Source organism: Dreissena polymorpha, chromosome 15 (assembly GCF_020536995.1).
Source record: "Dreissena polymorpha isolate Duluth1 chromosome 15, UMN_Dpol_1.0, whole genome shotgun sequence".
In the NCBI taxonomy this organism is placed as follows: domain Eukaryota; kingdom Metazoa; phylum Mollusca; class Bivalvia; order Myida; family Dreissenidae; genus Dreissena; species Dreissena polymorpha.
Window position 1 is genome coordinate 58,349,521 of NC_068369.1, and position 14,248 is coordinate 58,363,768.

Here is a 14,248-nt window from a genome sequence, read left to right on the forward strand (position 1 = left end):
GTTTTATTTAAGTGTATCAATTAATAATTATGTAAGTAGTTGTGTAAAGTTTCGTTTTGCAAGCTTGGAGAGTGAACCCATCCATAAACAAAATTTATTTGGCGGTGTATATCAATTCAGCGAATTTGCTTGTTAACTTTATAATATCACGTCATCTTAATTTTAATCAGACAATTTAATTGTTGTGAGGTTTGTTTGACTCTCCCACCGTATGACAGATCTCACAATCCCACTTCAGTTATTCGAATGAACAAAGAAACAAAAACGAAAGATAAAAAATCATGGAGTTCAAAGTTCGTGGTTGGTATTTTCCGGTATACACGAACATGGAGTCAGCTTTCAATTTTGTTTGCGGCAATTGTTCTTGTTAAGAGGTCCATCCATGGTAACAATGGGGTTTCATGTGATGAAAGTGAAAGGACACGTTTAAGTTTCCTTATATGTGCCGCGAACCGTTGTTTGCATGAAGTCAGAACTGTGATATTATATGTATAATTTATAGAGGAATTTATCAATAAAATAATTTATTTTTTCCAAATCATACCATTGATCGCGGAGGTAAACAGGTATACTTGTAGCTATACGCATATGTTAGTATGCTAGAATCTATATGACATTGAACGCACATGGTTAAACAAGTTTATTTCCTTTAAAACAATAATACGTAGGTGCATATTCGAACTTATTGTTATTCTGTTACTTATATTTGTTCAATTTTTCGTAAAGTTATGTGTTATAGTGCATATGTCTATTTATTTCAAATAACACAGCGTGCTTTTGACACGACGGAGTAAAGGATTTGGAAATAAAGATGTGACGGAATCGAAGGCATTGCTTCCCAATGGTATAGGGTAAGAAATTATATGATATTTCCATGGTTTACCTTTTTCATATTATCGAAGATGTTAATTGACAGTAAGTATGAAAAATAAGTCTTAATATTTTGTTTGAATTTCCTTTTTTACGAGAAATCTTTCTTTTGTTTGTTCTTTTTTAATCAGATTGATGTCAGTTTAAGTAACACGTGTTAATTTCCAATACATTAATATATAAATTTAATTCAAATAAACATAAACATACTTTTATAGTTTAAAACGCATTGATACTTTTTCAGTGGACTTTTTATGTTATTGATACCAACATACAATTAATAGCATTCACGTAATCAAATGATGATTATATTCTTATTCAATTTAGTCTTATTATAATTCCATTCTTAAAGAGATTCACTTAATAAGCACAATTAGGCTAGTTGATTGGTCCAACATGTATTAAGCTAGTTCATTGGTTCAAAATGTAGCATATCTTTTAAGAAGCTGTAGTAAATAATGCCATAGTTTGAGTTACACTATTCACATGTTCCACATAGGAAATGTTTATGTTTGCACTAATACCAACCCGACCCTAATTTGGGTATCGTCCCTAAGTCTCAATACAGTAGAAAATAATTTTTCTAAGCAAAGTGAACGAAAATAAACAGTTTACCTAGATATCCTACCCTGGAGACATGGTTTGGTTGCTACGAGGTATACTTGAATCCCTTTTTATTATTGTTAAGGATTTGTATATCTTTTAGTGGTAATGCTTTGGATTTTGAGCGCTATATAAAAATGGACGTTTAGTTGTACAAAATCCTGTATATAATGATGAGTCCATTTAATACATCTCCAAAATAAATTTTTTAATAAGACACGTTTTGGTTAGGGCAACGTAATTTATTATGCCTATACTGTTTTGGACGTGTAAAGTGTCATGAGCATTTTTTTGTAATGTCAATTAAAAAAGTTTGTAGTGTTGCTGGGGTTGTCTCTTCAATGCATATTCTTACGATCGAAATAAGAGTAAAGCAAAGAAGATGATTTTTAACCATTGTATGTCCCTGGTAAATGTTCGTTCTCATGGTATGTTGGCTTGTAAATTCAAGCCAACATTTTCGAAAAGAAGTGTGTAATGCTTGCATGAACTTGGCACATAATTTCGATCTTAATGTCTACTTGTATGTTGATAATACATAGAACAAACAATAAAACTCCAGAAACTCTATCAGGAGAGAAAGTATTGTCCTTCTCAACTAAGTTTATTACAGAACATCTACACAATAAACGTACAATCATTGAAAATGGGATCACATCTTGGAACGGTCAATTCAAAGATATGTGTGTGTGTGTGTGGGGGGGGGGGGGGGGGCGGGTGTGATTTAAACCGGTTTGATGGCTAGACGAACGTCACACTTACACCAGAATTAATCACAAACCAGTTCGCGTTAATACCTAATCAATCCAAATCGGAATAAATAGTGATTCTACGTGATGATGCGTCACCGGTCTTTATTAATAATTTTCATAAAAGAACCAACGCAATATTCAAAAGTATTAACTTGAAAATTAAAATGTGATTCACGAGATTTATATCATTTTTCAGATTTCGCTTTTAACACGCTATGTTCTTAAGTTAATTAAAACATTTAATGAAAAAGTCATATTGGTAAGGTGTAGTTCTACATTTAAAAACGTGTTGAATTCATAAATAAAATTAATTCCTGTTGGAAGTTCTGACGAACTATAAAATACAGAAAAGTTATGTACGTATCATTTGATGCCACTGGTGGCCACCAAAGTATCAGAGGCAGTTCATGCCAAAGTTATAGATGGTATAAACAGTAAAAGCCGATTATTACGCTACGGTTAGTATTTGAGTTAACACGAGTACCGTAATAACTCTTTTATTTTTCGAACCACTTTACAATTTCGGACACCCTCTTTTAAGCCAAAATAATTATTTTACGTGACTCTTAATTTTCGGACATGCGGGTATTCGTCTATCATCAATGCCTCTATATTTTCGGACAGTATATTTAACCAATATAATAATACCAAACCATTATTTTATAATATAATCTTTCTTTATGGTTTGCAATGAAAGCATAGTGTTGGAATTGGATGAAGATTATTTAACATGTCTTACTAAATGATATGTTCGTAAATCCTACGGAAAAGATCCCTTGTAAATGCAATGAGGGGGGAAGGCCCGCATTGGATCTTGTTTGCGTTACCCTTCACTACGATAACGCTTCTGCACATAGTGAAAGTTCCACTTTTTGATATTAGCCTCATGCAATCTGAATTGCTGAAGTTCGTCCGAACACTTCTCATTTGTCTCCGATGGATGTCAGAACATTTTTCAAGAGTGTTCTTCGTGGTTTCCAATCTGTAGACTATCTAACATTGGCAACTAGACGAATTCTGTCTCAAATGGAGAAAAACATGTTGAGAGGGTCATAGCATTTAAGTATTAAAGGGGCCGTCCAACAGATTTGGCATGTATTGAAGCATGTCATTAAATGCTTTATATTAATAAATTTAAACATTTGACCTAAAAATCTTCAGTAAAAAAACAAGATACAATTTAAAAAAGTAAAAAAAAGTAACCCTCAACAGGGCTCGAACCACTGACCCCTGGAGTGCTGGAGTAAAAAGTCTCCCGCCTAGACCACTCGACCATACATGCTCATGCTTAGAGCTGATGTATTTTTTTACCTATATAAGCAATCCTCGTAGTTTCCCAAAATATAACTACAACAGAACTTTCCAAATTATTCAATCGTTTCGCGTCGCACGACGCTAGATAATTTTCAGGTTTTCACATCGTCAAAAGATGCATATTATGGATATTTAAGAGCATGGTAAATGGTCAGTATTACTATTTCCTCAAAAATATCATAACAAAAACGAAAATTTGCGAATCTGAAACAACTTTTTTTAATTTTGTCAATTTACCAAAATATTAGACGGCCCCTTTAATTGGGTATACATTAACCCGAACGTACGACGATTGCTCGATCGAAAATAACCAAAAGATTTTTTGATGATAGATTCATGTGCTTGTGTGTGCAGTAAGTTAGTCTTAACCTTATGTACAATACATCTGGGGGCTGAACAATCAACCTCAGTAGTTATAAACTGATGTTGTATTACCAGTAGTTGTGGAATTATTTTTTATAATACTTTTATATTTTTTAAAGATATTTCTTCGGCATTTGTCTTTATAAATAAATGTGTACGTCGGATTCGAAATAATACAAACGCTTGGGTAATACACATAGGTACCGGTAAACAGTTTATTGCCGTATAAACAGTTGGTCATCCTGGTATACGTTTGTCTAGAATTTCGACTGCATAACCATGTAATTAGTGGACGGAATTATCGGCTAACACTCTATCATGTCATTTCTCGTACTAACACATTTGCTAAATATAATCAGTACATATTAAGCATCGGACAAACATGGACGGATCTTCTACAGCGCTTTTGCATTTGTGCGCTTGTGAATCTATTGTAGTATAACGAAATTGTAATCATTCAAATAAAAAAACAAGTTTAGAAAAGCAAACTAGAAATTTAAATTGTTACAAAAACGCACATCGAGTAAGTTGCTAGCATATCATTTAAAATGAAGAAGAAATATTGACAAAGCAAACATTATCAAGTGTCTGCTTCTTTGAAAACTCGTTTCATCTCTTAAACTATAGTAAATGAATAAATGTGTAATCTTCGTGATACTTAATTAAGATAAAAATGAATGAGTTAAAGCAAAATGTACAATGGGATTTGTTATAAATCAAACATTTCAAATGAAATGGTCATACTAATGTGTTTTGCTTTTATACACATTTAAAAGTAAGGCCATACAAAATATGCATAAATATTGACTTAATTAGAATTTCAAAGCAAGATTATGTATTCAACTGTTTTTACATTATTTTTTTATGTTTTTCCTTAATTGCATGTTCGCAGTTTGTAAAAGTATCTCAGTCACAAAATAGTGGTTAATTTACCAGTTTAAACATTTCCTGGGATACAGTAACTGGTTAACCAGTACAAGATGCACATACCTATGCCATTAACAGTATCATGACTTGCGTTGCTCTTGCATAATAGCTGCGCTGATTATTGAAAAAATCGTTTACTTAGTGATGCAAGCATGAAACTTGGCATACATTACCTTTAGGTACCCCTTTCTTCAAAAAGCACGTTAGCCACTTGAAAAATCAAAATGGCGGCATTTTTTTCAAGATGGCCGCCAATACTCTGTTTTTAGCAAGAAGTACGGTCAATATATGAAGTAATACCTTCATCCACCAAAAAATTGCTACAAAGGGTATTTTAACTGATTCTGGTAGGATAGAAGGTCTTTTAACACATATCAAAAGTTTACCACAATCGGACCTCCGAATTTTTTTTTCAAGATGACCGCCAAGATAGCCGCCAAATTACCTATTAATGATCATTACTATGTAACTATACAATCAAATTTGATGAATGTGTTGTCTATACCTAAGTTTCAAGGGGCAAAGAACACATAAACTTCATCAGACATTGTTTTAGTCCGCCAAGATGGCCATCAAAACCTATAAATGATCATGACTATGTAAATATCCACTCAAATTTGATTATTTTGGTGGCTATACATAGGTTTAAAGGGGCAAAAACACATTACGATCATCATACATCATTTAAGTTTATTATATTACACACAAATCCAACATGGCGTCCAAAATGGCCGACAAAATGGCCATCAAAACATATTAATGGTCATAACTATCTAACTATCCACTCAAATCTGATGAATTTGGTGTCTATACCTAGGTTTCGAGGGGCAAAGAATACATAAAGATCATCAGACACTGTTTAAGTTTACAATAGTACACACAAATCCAAAATGGCGTCTAAAATGGCCGCCAAGATGGCCGCTAAACCTATTAATGATCATAACTATGTAAATATCCACTCAAATTTGATTATTTTGGTGGCTATACATAGGTTTAAAGGGGAAAAAAACACATTAAGATCATCATACATTGTTTAAGTTTATTATATTACACACAAATCCAACATGGCGTCCAAAATGGCCGACAAAATGGCCACCAAAACATATTAATGGTCATAACTATCTAACTATCCACTCAAATTTGATAAATTTGGTGTCTATACCGAAGTTTCAAGGGGCAAAGAATACATAAAGATCATCAGACATTGTTTAAGTTTACAATAGTACACACAAATCCAAAATGGCGTCAAAAATGGCCGCCAAAATGGCCGCCAAACGTATTAATGATCATAACTATGTAATTATCCACTCAAATTTGATTATTTTGGTGGCTATACATAGGTTTCAAGGGGCAAAGAGCACATGAGAGATTATCAGACATAGTTGAAGTTTATTATATTAAACACAAATCCAACATGGCGTCCAAAATGGCCTCCAATAAGGCCACCTGAATCTATTAATGATCATACCTTTGTAACTTTCACAATTGATGATTTTGGTGTCTATACCGAAGTTTCGAGGGGTAAAGATCACATTACGATTGTCAGGCATAGTTTAAGTGTATTATGTTACACTGAAATCTCACATGACGTCAAACGAAACAATACGAAGGACCACAAGTTCATTACTTTTGACGTGATGCTTGTTATGTGAAACGCCATAGTTTGGACCTGCCGTGATTTTTGGATTTTGAAAAGAGGATCGATATTTTTCAGCTTCAGGCAACACTGAATTTGCAGGGAATGATGCGTATCTTGAATCAGAAAATACAGTACTCAGGGCTGCAATTGTCATTCAAATTCTTGCCTATGATTAATATGAACAATGGGGACAAAGCGTGCATTCTGTCAACATAAGCCTTTGTTTGCAACCTTGCCAGAACCTTCACACCATTGTTGTAACGTTTGACCAACCCTTGTATTGGAAGGCTGCCGAAATCGTCACTGATGCGCCACAAAGTAGTTTAAAGTGTTAATTAAAATTTGGGATGTTTCATAAACGTATGAGCTTGCAGGGGGGGCGGGGCATAGGATCCCTCATGGCAGAAACCGTTCTCAAAAACATACTTGTGGCAGTCTATAAAGAAAATGCGCAAATTGTGCACATTGTGACACGAAAAATTGTCCAGAGGGCTTCAAGGGACCATCTTCTTGTTGAAAAGGGCATACACAGCCAGCTTACAGCCGAAATGACCCAGGAAGCATACAAGCATATCGTACTGAGTGTTGGCTGATGCATTAGCAGGCAGTGCCCGATTTGCTATCCATCTTTGCTGCAAATACGCGACCTAGAGAAAACGCACCCAGACGTTTATCAAAAGTTCGGTATTGGTTTTCACGTTGTTCGTAGGAGCCATCAATGCTATGCTGGGCTAGGACGTGATCTTGTTATTGAGCACACATTGATGATGTGTTTATAGAGCACATGTGGTCTAACTCGCGGCAGTGAAATTGCGAGTAAATGCAACCCCCTTGAACCCTATCTGCATCATCCGAGCACAACAGTGGGATGCAGGGTTTCACAGATCTGACTTATACTTCAATTCCACAACACAAAGATTCAACTGAGGCGTGCATCAAAGGGGATTCTTTTAATCTAGAGAAAATGCAGACACCGATTACAACCTGCTCTCCATACACAGCTGACCCTACTCTGTGAAACATGGTCAATAAGATAGTGGCTGGGTCAGATGTGAATGTTCATGCAGTTGAGGCATTTTGGAAATGATCATAAGAGATATCATAGGAAACTCGGTCTTGAGCCAAATCTCTTGGAAATAGCTTGGCTGTTAAGATCGCTTCTGGCCGTGCTTTTTATCCTGCTCTTCTGTTCCAGCGTTTTCGGGTGGTGTAAAAATCTGGAGATCCTTCCCTTGCAGTCGTATCGTCTTTTGAACTGAGCTCCCTTCCTGCTGCCTTCTTTGAAGCCAAGAACATACTGTGTACAGCAGATAAGCCTAAGATCGCTCAAGCAAGTTGAGAGTATGCTATAGACAAATCATGTGAGGATGAGATGAACTGTATTCATGATACAGATGCATGACGTTGGCACTTTGCTGAATCCTTGACCATGGAGAAGGGCGACTTATATAACGCAATAGCCGAGTCTTATGTAGATTCATAGAAAATGCATTACGTACAAGCGACAGTGGGATTCGATGTCTACGAAGACGGTCATTATAACAAAGACAACACGCACCGGAGGCGATGAAACAAACGTGAATCATATTGTGAGTTTAGGCAAAGAAACAACATGCTCATGTTCAAAAGGAACATTTTTTGACAGAAACACGGCCGGCATGATTGCTCTGATCAGCACAACTCTGCCTAAAATGGGATGCTATATTGTTCTGTCTTCAGCGGATGCAGACGTTGAAATTGTTAAAGAAACAGTATAACGATCCCGTCGTAGCACCACACAGTTGTAGGGCGATGATACAGATTTGCTCATCTAGATCCTGCATTACTCCGAAAGGGACAATAAGACTATCTACTTCTGCTTTGATGTAAATAAATTGTCAAAGGAACACAAAGTGTATTATATTAATCTTTTGGAAGAACTCATGCTTATTCAGGCTGTTATTAATATTCAATGATTATGAGCAACGGTAAACAATGAAGTCTACAGAGTTAGTAAAACCTGATCCTATTTTGAAGTCATGTGCTAGTTCATTCTCTTCTCCAAATGTCATAAATTGGAGTTTATGATTAATCAACTGCTTAATGATAATGTCTCTTAAACTATGGCGTTTTACATAAGAACCATAACTTTTAAGTAACAAATTATGGACCTGTAGTCCTTCGTATCGTGTTAATGGCCACTTTGGTCGCCGTGTTGGATGTTTGTGTAACATAATTAGCTTACATTTTGTATGATGATATAAATGTGATATTTATGTGTTCTTTTCTCCCTGAAACCTGGGTATGGACACCAAATTAATCAAATTTGAGTGGACAGTTACATAGTCATATTTTATTATCATAAACAGGTTTTGGTCGCCATCTTGGCGGCCATTTTGGATTTTAGTAATATATAATAAACTTAAAAAAAATGTCTGATGACGTAAATGTGTTCTTTTCTCACTGAAACCTATCTATAGACACCAAAATGTTGATCTAAAATTGAGTGGAAAGTAACATAGTTATGATCATCAATATGTTTTGGCGGCCATCTTGGCAGCCATTTTTGAAACCATGTTGGATTTCTTTGTGACATTATTAACTTACACTTTGTCTGACGAAATAAATGTGTTCTTTGCCCCCTCAAACCTGGGTATAGGCACCAAATTCATCAAATTTGAGTTGATAGTTACATAGCTATGATCATAAACAGGTTTTTGCGGCCATCTTGGCGGCCATTTTTGAAGCCATGTTGGATTTGTGTGTACTATATTAAAATGAATGTCTTAATTTAAATTCAAACTAGTCAAATTGTTGTGTACGAAATCAAAATCAAATAATATTCACAGCAGTAAAACCTTTCAGAGAATTTGTTTCTTTTTTTTTCATTTTTCAATCCTGACGGCGGCCATCTTGAAAACGGACGCCATTTTGAAATTTTGTAGTGGCTAACGTGCTTTATCAAATCAATAGTGACTGAAGAGTATATGTGCCAAATTTGGTGCTTGCATAACAAACTGAACGATTTCTTGATATATAGACTTAATCTGCTGAGCTATAATAACAGTTAACTGAAATTTACCATGCATATCTAATGTAATCTTTCCCCGTCTGAACATAGGCCTCGCTCCAGTCGCCTCGTGTATTGCTGATGCGTGTTTTGAAGTCTGCCTCCGTTCCTGCATTTTTGTCCAGGATGCTACCGAGATTAAGCTTTTCTCCATCTTCCAACGCCCCGTATTGGGCTGTGATGTGTGTGCCGTTGGATTCGTTGCTATAAAACACCTTGCTTGTCCATCTTTTGATGAACAGACCTAATGCACTTGAGATGGCCGCAACGATCTTGGTCTGTTCCTGCATTTGTTTTGGGCGTGAGAGAGAAAAGCCAGATCGTCGGCAATGTCGAGGTCACCCAACTGCTTCCAATGCATTGACAGGATTCCGTTTTGAATCTGGTCGGTCGATGTCTTCGTGACCCAGTCTATGGTCAGCAGGAACAGGAAAGGTGAGAATAAGAAGCTTTGCCTCACTCCGATTCTTACTTCGGAAGCGTTGTTGAGCTGTCTACCGTGAATGATTCTGCAGGTCATATGTTCATAAGATTTCCTGGTGATGTTGGTGACCTTTTCTGGAACTCCGTCGTGTCTCAATAGTCTCCAGAGGGATTGCCGGTCAACGTTGTCGAATGCCGTCTCATTTTTGACATAATTGATGCATAGTGGTAGAGTTCTACGCCAGGGATTGTTTTCATGCAAATTTCAGATTAAAGCTTTGTTTCAAAAAAGGTTTTATGCAAATTTATCCGATATGGTTTGAATATTTTTGGAGTCTAAATATTCAAGTTGACCATTTCTTTAATTTTTAATGTGAAGCATTTTAATTATGTAAGTGAGAAATATATTTCGTTCAAATGAAATTTTACCTAGTCCAGACTTTATATTACGTTTTTTGTGATGTCGCTCTTTTTTAAGACAAAAACTTGTTCGATGAAAATGTATTCATTTTTTCGCTAACAGTATTTTTCTTGTTAGAAAATAATTATTGATTATTTTCTTAAACAATATGGGCTCTATTTCATTTAACCGTATTGCCAATTATCATACGATTCAATTTCTAGTTACAGAAAATATATAGTAATATGTAGTCTTATGGGAACTAACTTATGTGCTCTCAAAGTTGAACGTTCAACAAGTTATCTTCCTTTTCAATAAAATGTACGTGTATTTAAGACATATCTTATGATACGATATTTTGCAATAGATTCGTATTCATCAAACAATTTATAGACTGAAGACAATATTTAAACAATATATTGACTGTTTACTACGACGTATATATATATTACTAATATCGAATGAAGATATCTCAAAACCAGTCAAACACAAAGGGTGTCTGTACTATGCTATACCGGTTGTCCATGCATATAGGATCTGACACGAGTTGTTATTTGAAGTTTCAAATTTCTTTTACAAGTTTAATAAATAATGGAATGAAACGGAAACGAATTTTAGATCTTTTTTTATCACAATATTCACGTAAACGTCATGAAAAAGCCCGAACGTTGCTTTCATTACATGAAGTTGCAACGTTTTATCAGCAAAATAACGTATTGCAATTGGTCAGTCAAACAAAAAGTAGCCAATGAACACGCTAAAAAAGTTTATTAAACATGTGTAAGATAAAAATATTTTTAATGGAAAATTAAACAGAAACCAAATTGTAGCGTGTGATAAATGGCCTTTATGGCGTTTGAACGAATATAAGTACATGACTACGTATATGTATTTGACGCTTTCACATAAATTTGACAATCACATTTAAATTAGCGTGCGCTGGCGGCTAGGAAAGTCCACAACGATATGGCCGCGTCGGAAAGGGTGCGAACAAAGTGTGTCATGTCGACAAATGTTTGTGTTGGTCTAAAGCATGGCTTTTCATGTCTGTTTTCTAATTAAAAGTGGTAAATGACTATAAAACACAATTTACTTCATTATTTCAATGATATATCCGTAAATGGAATAAAGACATGGTTTGTGTCTTTTGTTTGTTTGGAAAACCCATTTTAATGAACTTTTGTTTAAAAACTGAAACAGTTAACTAGCGACATCTGATTTTCAATGAAAGAGTTTTTTTTACGAGCAACGCTCCATTATGAATTTTAATAAGCGTCAATCATTATCTCAGCGAGACCGTTCCAGAAAAAAGTATCGCACCTTTTTGTTAATTATTTGTATCTTCCGGATCTCCGCATCTTTGAAAAGAAAAACACGAGAACTTATTCGTAGGTACAAACAAAGCTGACCCATTTTATGAACTAATGGTAATTAATAGAGGTTGATACAGTGTGTGGTTTTACGTGGATAAGCGCTTGGTGTGTACCCACAGTTCGTGATTATTTTCAATATTTATATCATTCCTCAGTAAGTATATTTGATAAAAATTCGAGTATTTTTTTCAGCAAGCCTAAACGATGGCAACACAGGCTACATCCAAGACATCGGTCCATTCCGCTGCTCCACTGCTGCTAAGTCGTTGCATTTCCGGTGTGACCTGATGGTCATCGGTCCCTCGTACTGAACAGGGCTTGATGACACTCACTTCCGACCTGCGAGCATGTTCATCGAATAAAAAGTAAGTATTAAGTGAAAACTTACCAAAGAATATGCATAAATGAAGCCGAAACGCGCGTGTGTGCGTGTTCATGTTTCAATGTAACATACTTTTCAAATATGTAAGAAACATTATTATCGTAATTATCACCAACATTACACCTATCATCATCATATTCTTCTTCTTTACCATAATTTTCTTTTTAATGGTCATCATCATTGTCATTGTCATCATCGAATCAGTATCAACATCATCAACATTATCATCTCTAATGAATTAATCCGAACCAATCTTATGTTACAAATGATTGCAGAGCATTGATAATTATAAACTACTTACCCCATGGCTCTTACAGACGGCAACGTTTATGGAAGCAATTCCAAAGACGCCAACGCTTCCATAGACTTGAACGATCCCAAAGACCCCAACGCTTCCATAGACTTCAACAATTCCAAAGACGTAAACGCTTCCATAGACTTCAACAATTCCAAAGACGTCGAGGAGATCCTGCCTTCAATATATTAGAAACGTAACCGCCTTTGTACGTATACTATAATTTTCCGGAGGAATTATGTAGCGGCTGTAAATCTGTTTCCATAGAATAATATATAAATTGTAAAGTGATGTATATTTATTCAACATGTTAGGATGTACAACAAAATTGTAAAATCATAAATACATTTTGATTGTGTTTTCGTTTTTACTTCAAGATAAACTCAAGATGCACTGATGTATCCATCGCAAACAGACACACCATCGGAACTGTGCGATCACATGTCATGTGATAAACCATCGGAACTGTTAGATCCATGTCATGTAATGTACCATCGAAACTGTGCGATCACGTGTCATGTGATGTACCATCAGAAATGTGCGATCCATGTCATGTGATGTACCATCGTAACTGTGCGATCACGTGTCATGTGATGTACCATCGGAACTGTGCGATCCATGTCATGTGATGTACCATCGTAACTGTACGATCACGTGTCATGTGATGTACCATCGGAACTGTGCGATCAGTGTCATGTGATGTACCATTGGAACTGTGAGATCCCATGTCATGTGATGTACCATCGGAACTGTGCGATCCATGTCATGTGATGTACCATCGGAGCTGTGAGATCCCATGTCATGTGATGTACCATCGGAACTGTACAATCAATGTCATGTGATGTACCATCGGAACTGTGCGATCACGTGTCATGTGATATACCATCGAACCTGTGAGATCCCCTGTCAGGTGTTGTACCATCGGAACTGTGCGATCAGGTGTCATGTGACGTACCATCGGAACTGTGAGATCCATGTTATATGATGTACCATCGGAACTGATATCCCATGTCATGTGATGTACCATCGGAACTGTACAATCAATGTCATGTGATGTACCATCGGAACTGTGCGATCACGTGTCATGTGATATACCATCGAACCTGTGAGATCCCCTGTCAGGTGTTGTACCATCGGAACTGTGCGATCAGGTGTCATGTGACGTACCATCGGAACTGTGAGATCCATGTTATATGATGTACCATCGGAACTGATATCCCATGTCATGTGATGTACCATCGGAACTGTGCGATCCATGTGATGTACCATCGTAACTGTGCGATCACGTGTCATGTGATGTACCATCGGAACTGTGCGATCCATGTCATGTGATGTACCATCGGAACTGTGAGATCCCATGTCATGTGATGTACCATCAGAACTGTGCGATCCATGTCATGTACCATCGGAACTGTGAGATCCATGGCATGTGATGTACCATCGGAGCTGTGAAATCCCATGTCATGTGATGTACCATCGGAACTGTGCAATTCATGTCATGTGATGCACCATCGGAACTGTGCGATCACGTGTCAAGTGATGTACCATCGAACCTGTGAGATCCCCTGTCCTGTGGTGTACCATCGGAACTGTGCAATCCATGTCATGTGATGTACCATCGGAACTGTGCGATCACGTGTCAAGTAGTGTACCATCGAACCTGTGAGATCCCCTGTCCTGTGATGTACCATCGGAACTGTGCGATCAGGTGTCATGTGACGTACCATCGGAACTGTGAGATCCATGTCATGTGATGTACCATCGGAACTGTGATATCCCATGTCGTGTGATGTACCATCGGAACTGTGCGATCCATGTGATGACCATCGTAACTGTGCGATCACGTGTCATGTGATGT

At 36.5% G+C, this 14,248-nt stretch overlaps 1 long non-coding RNA gene across 1 annotated transcript; it reads left to right on the top strand.

Moving 5' to 3' along the window:
* The first annotated feature begins 11,912 nt into the window (after positions 1-11,912).
* On the top strand, positions 11,913-13,408 carry LOC127860282 (uncharacterized). The gene is made up of 3 exons (XR_008039673.1): positions 11,913-12,078; positions 12,413-12,598; positions 12,768-13,408. It is a non-coding gene; the product is annotated as an uncharacterized LOC127860282 (long non-coding RNA).
* The last annotated feature ends 840 nt before the right edge of the window (positions 13,409-14,248 follow it).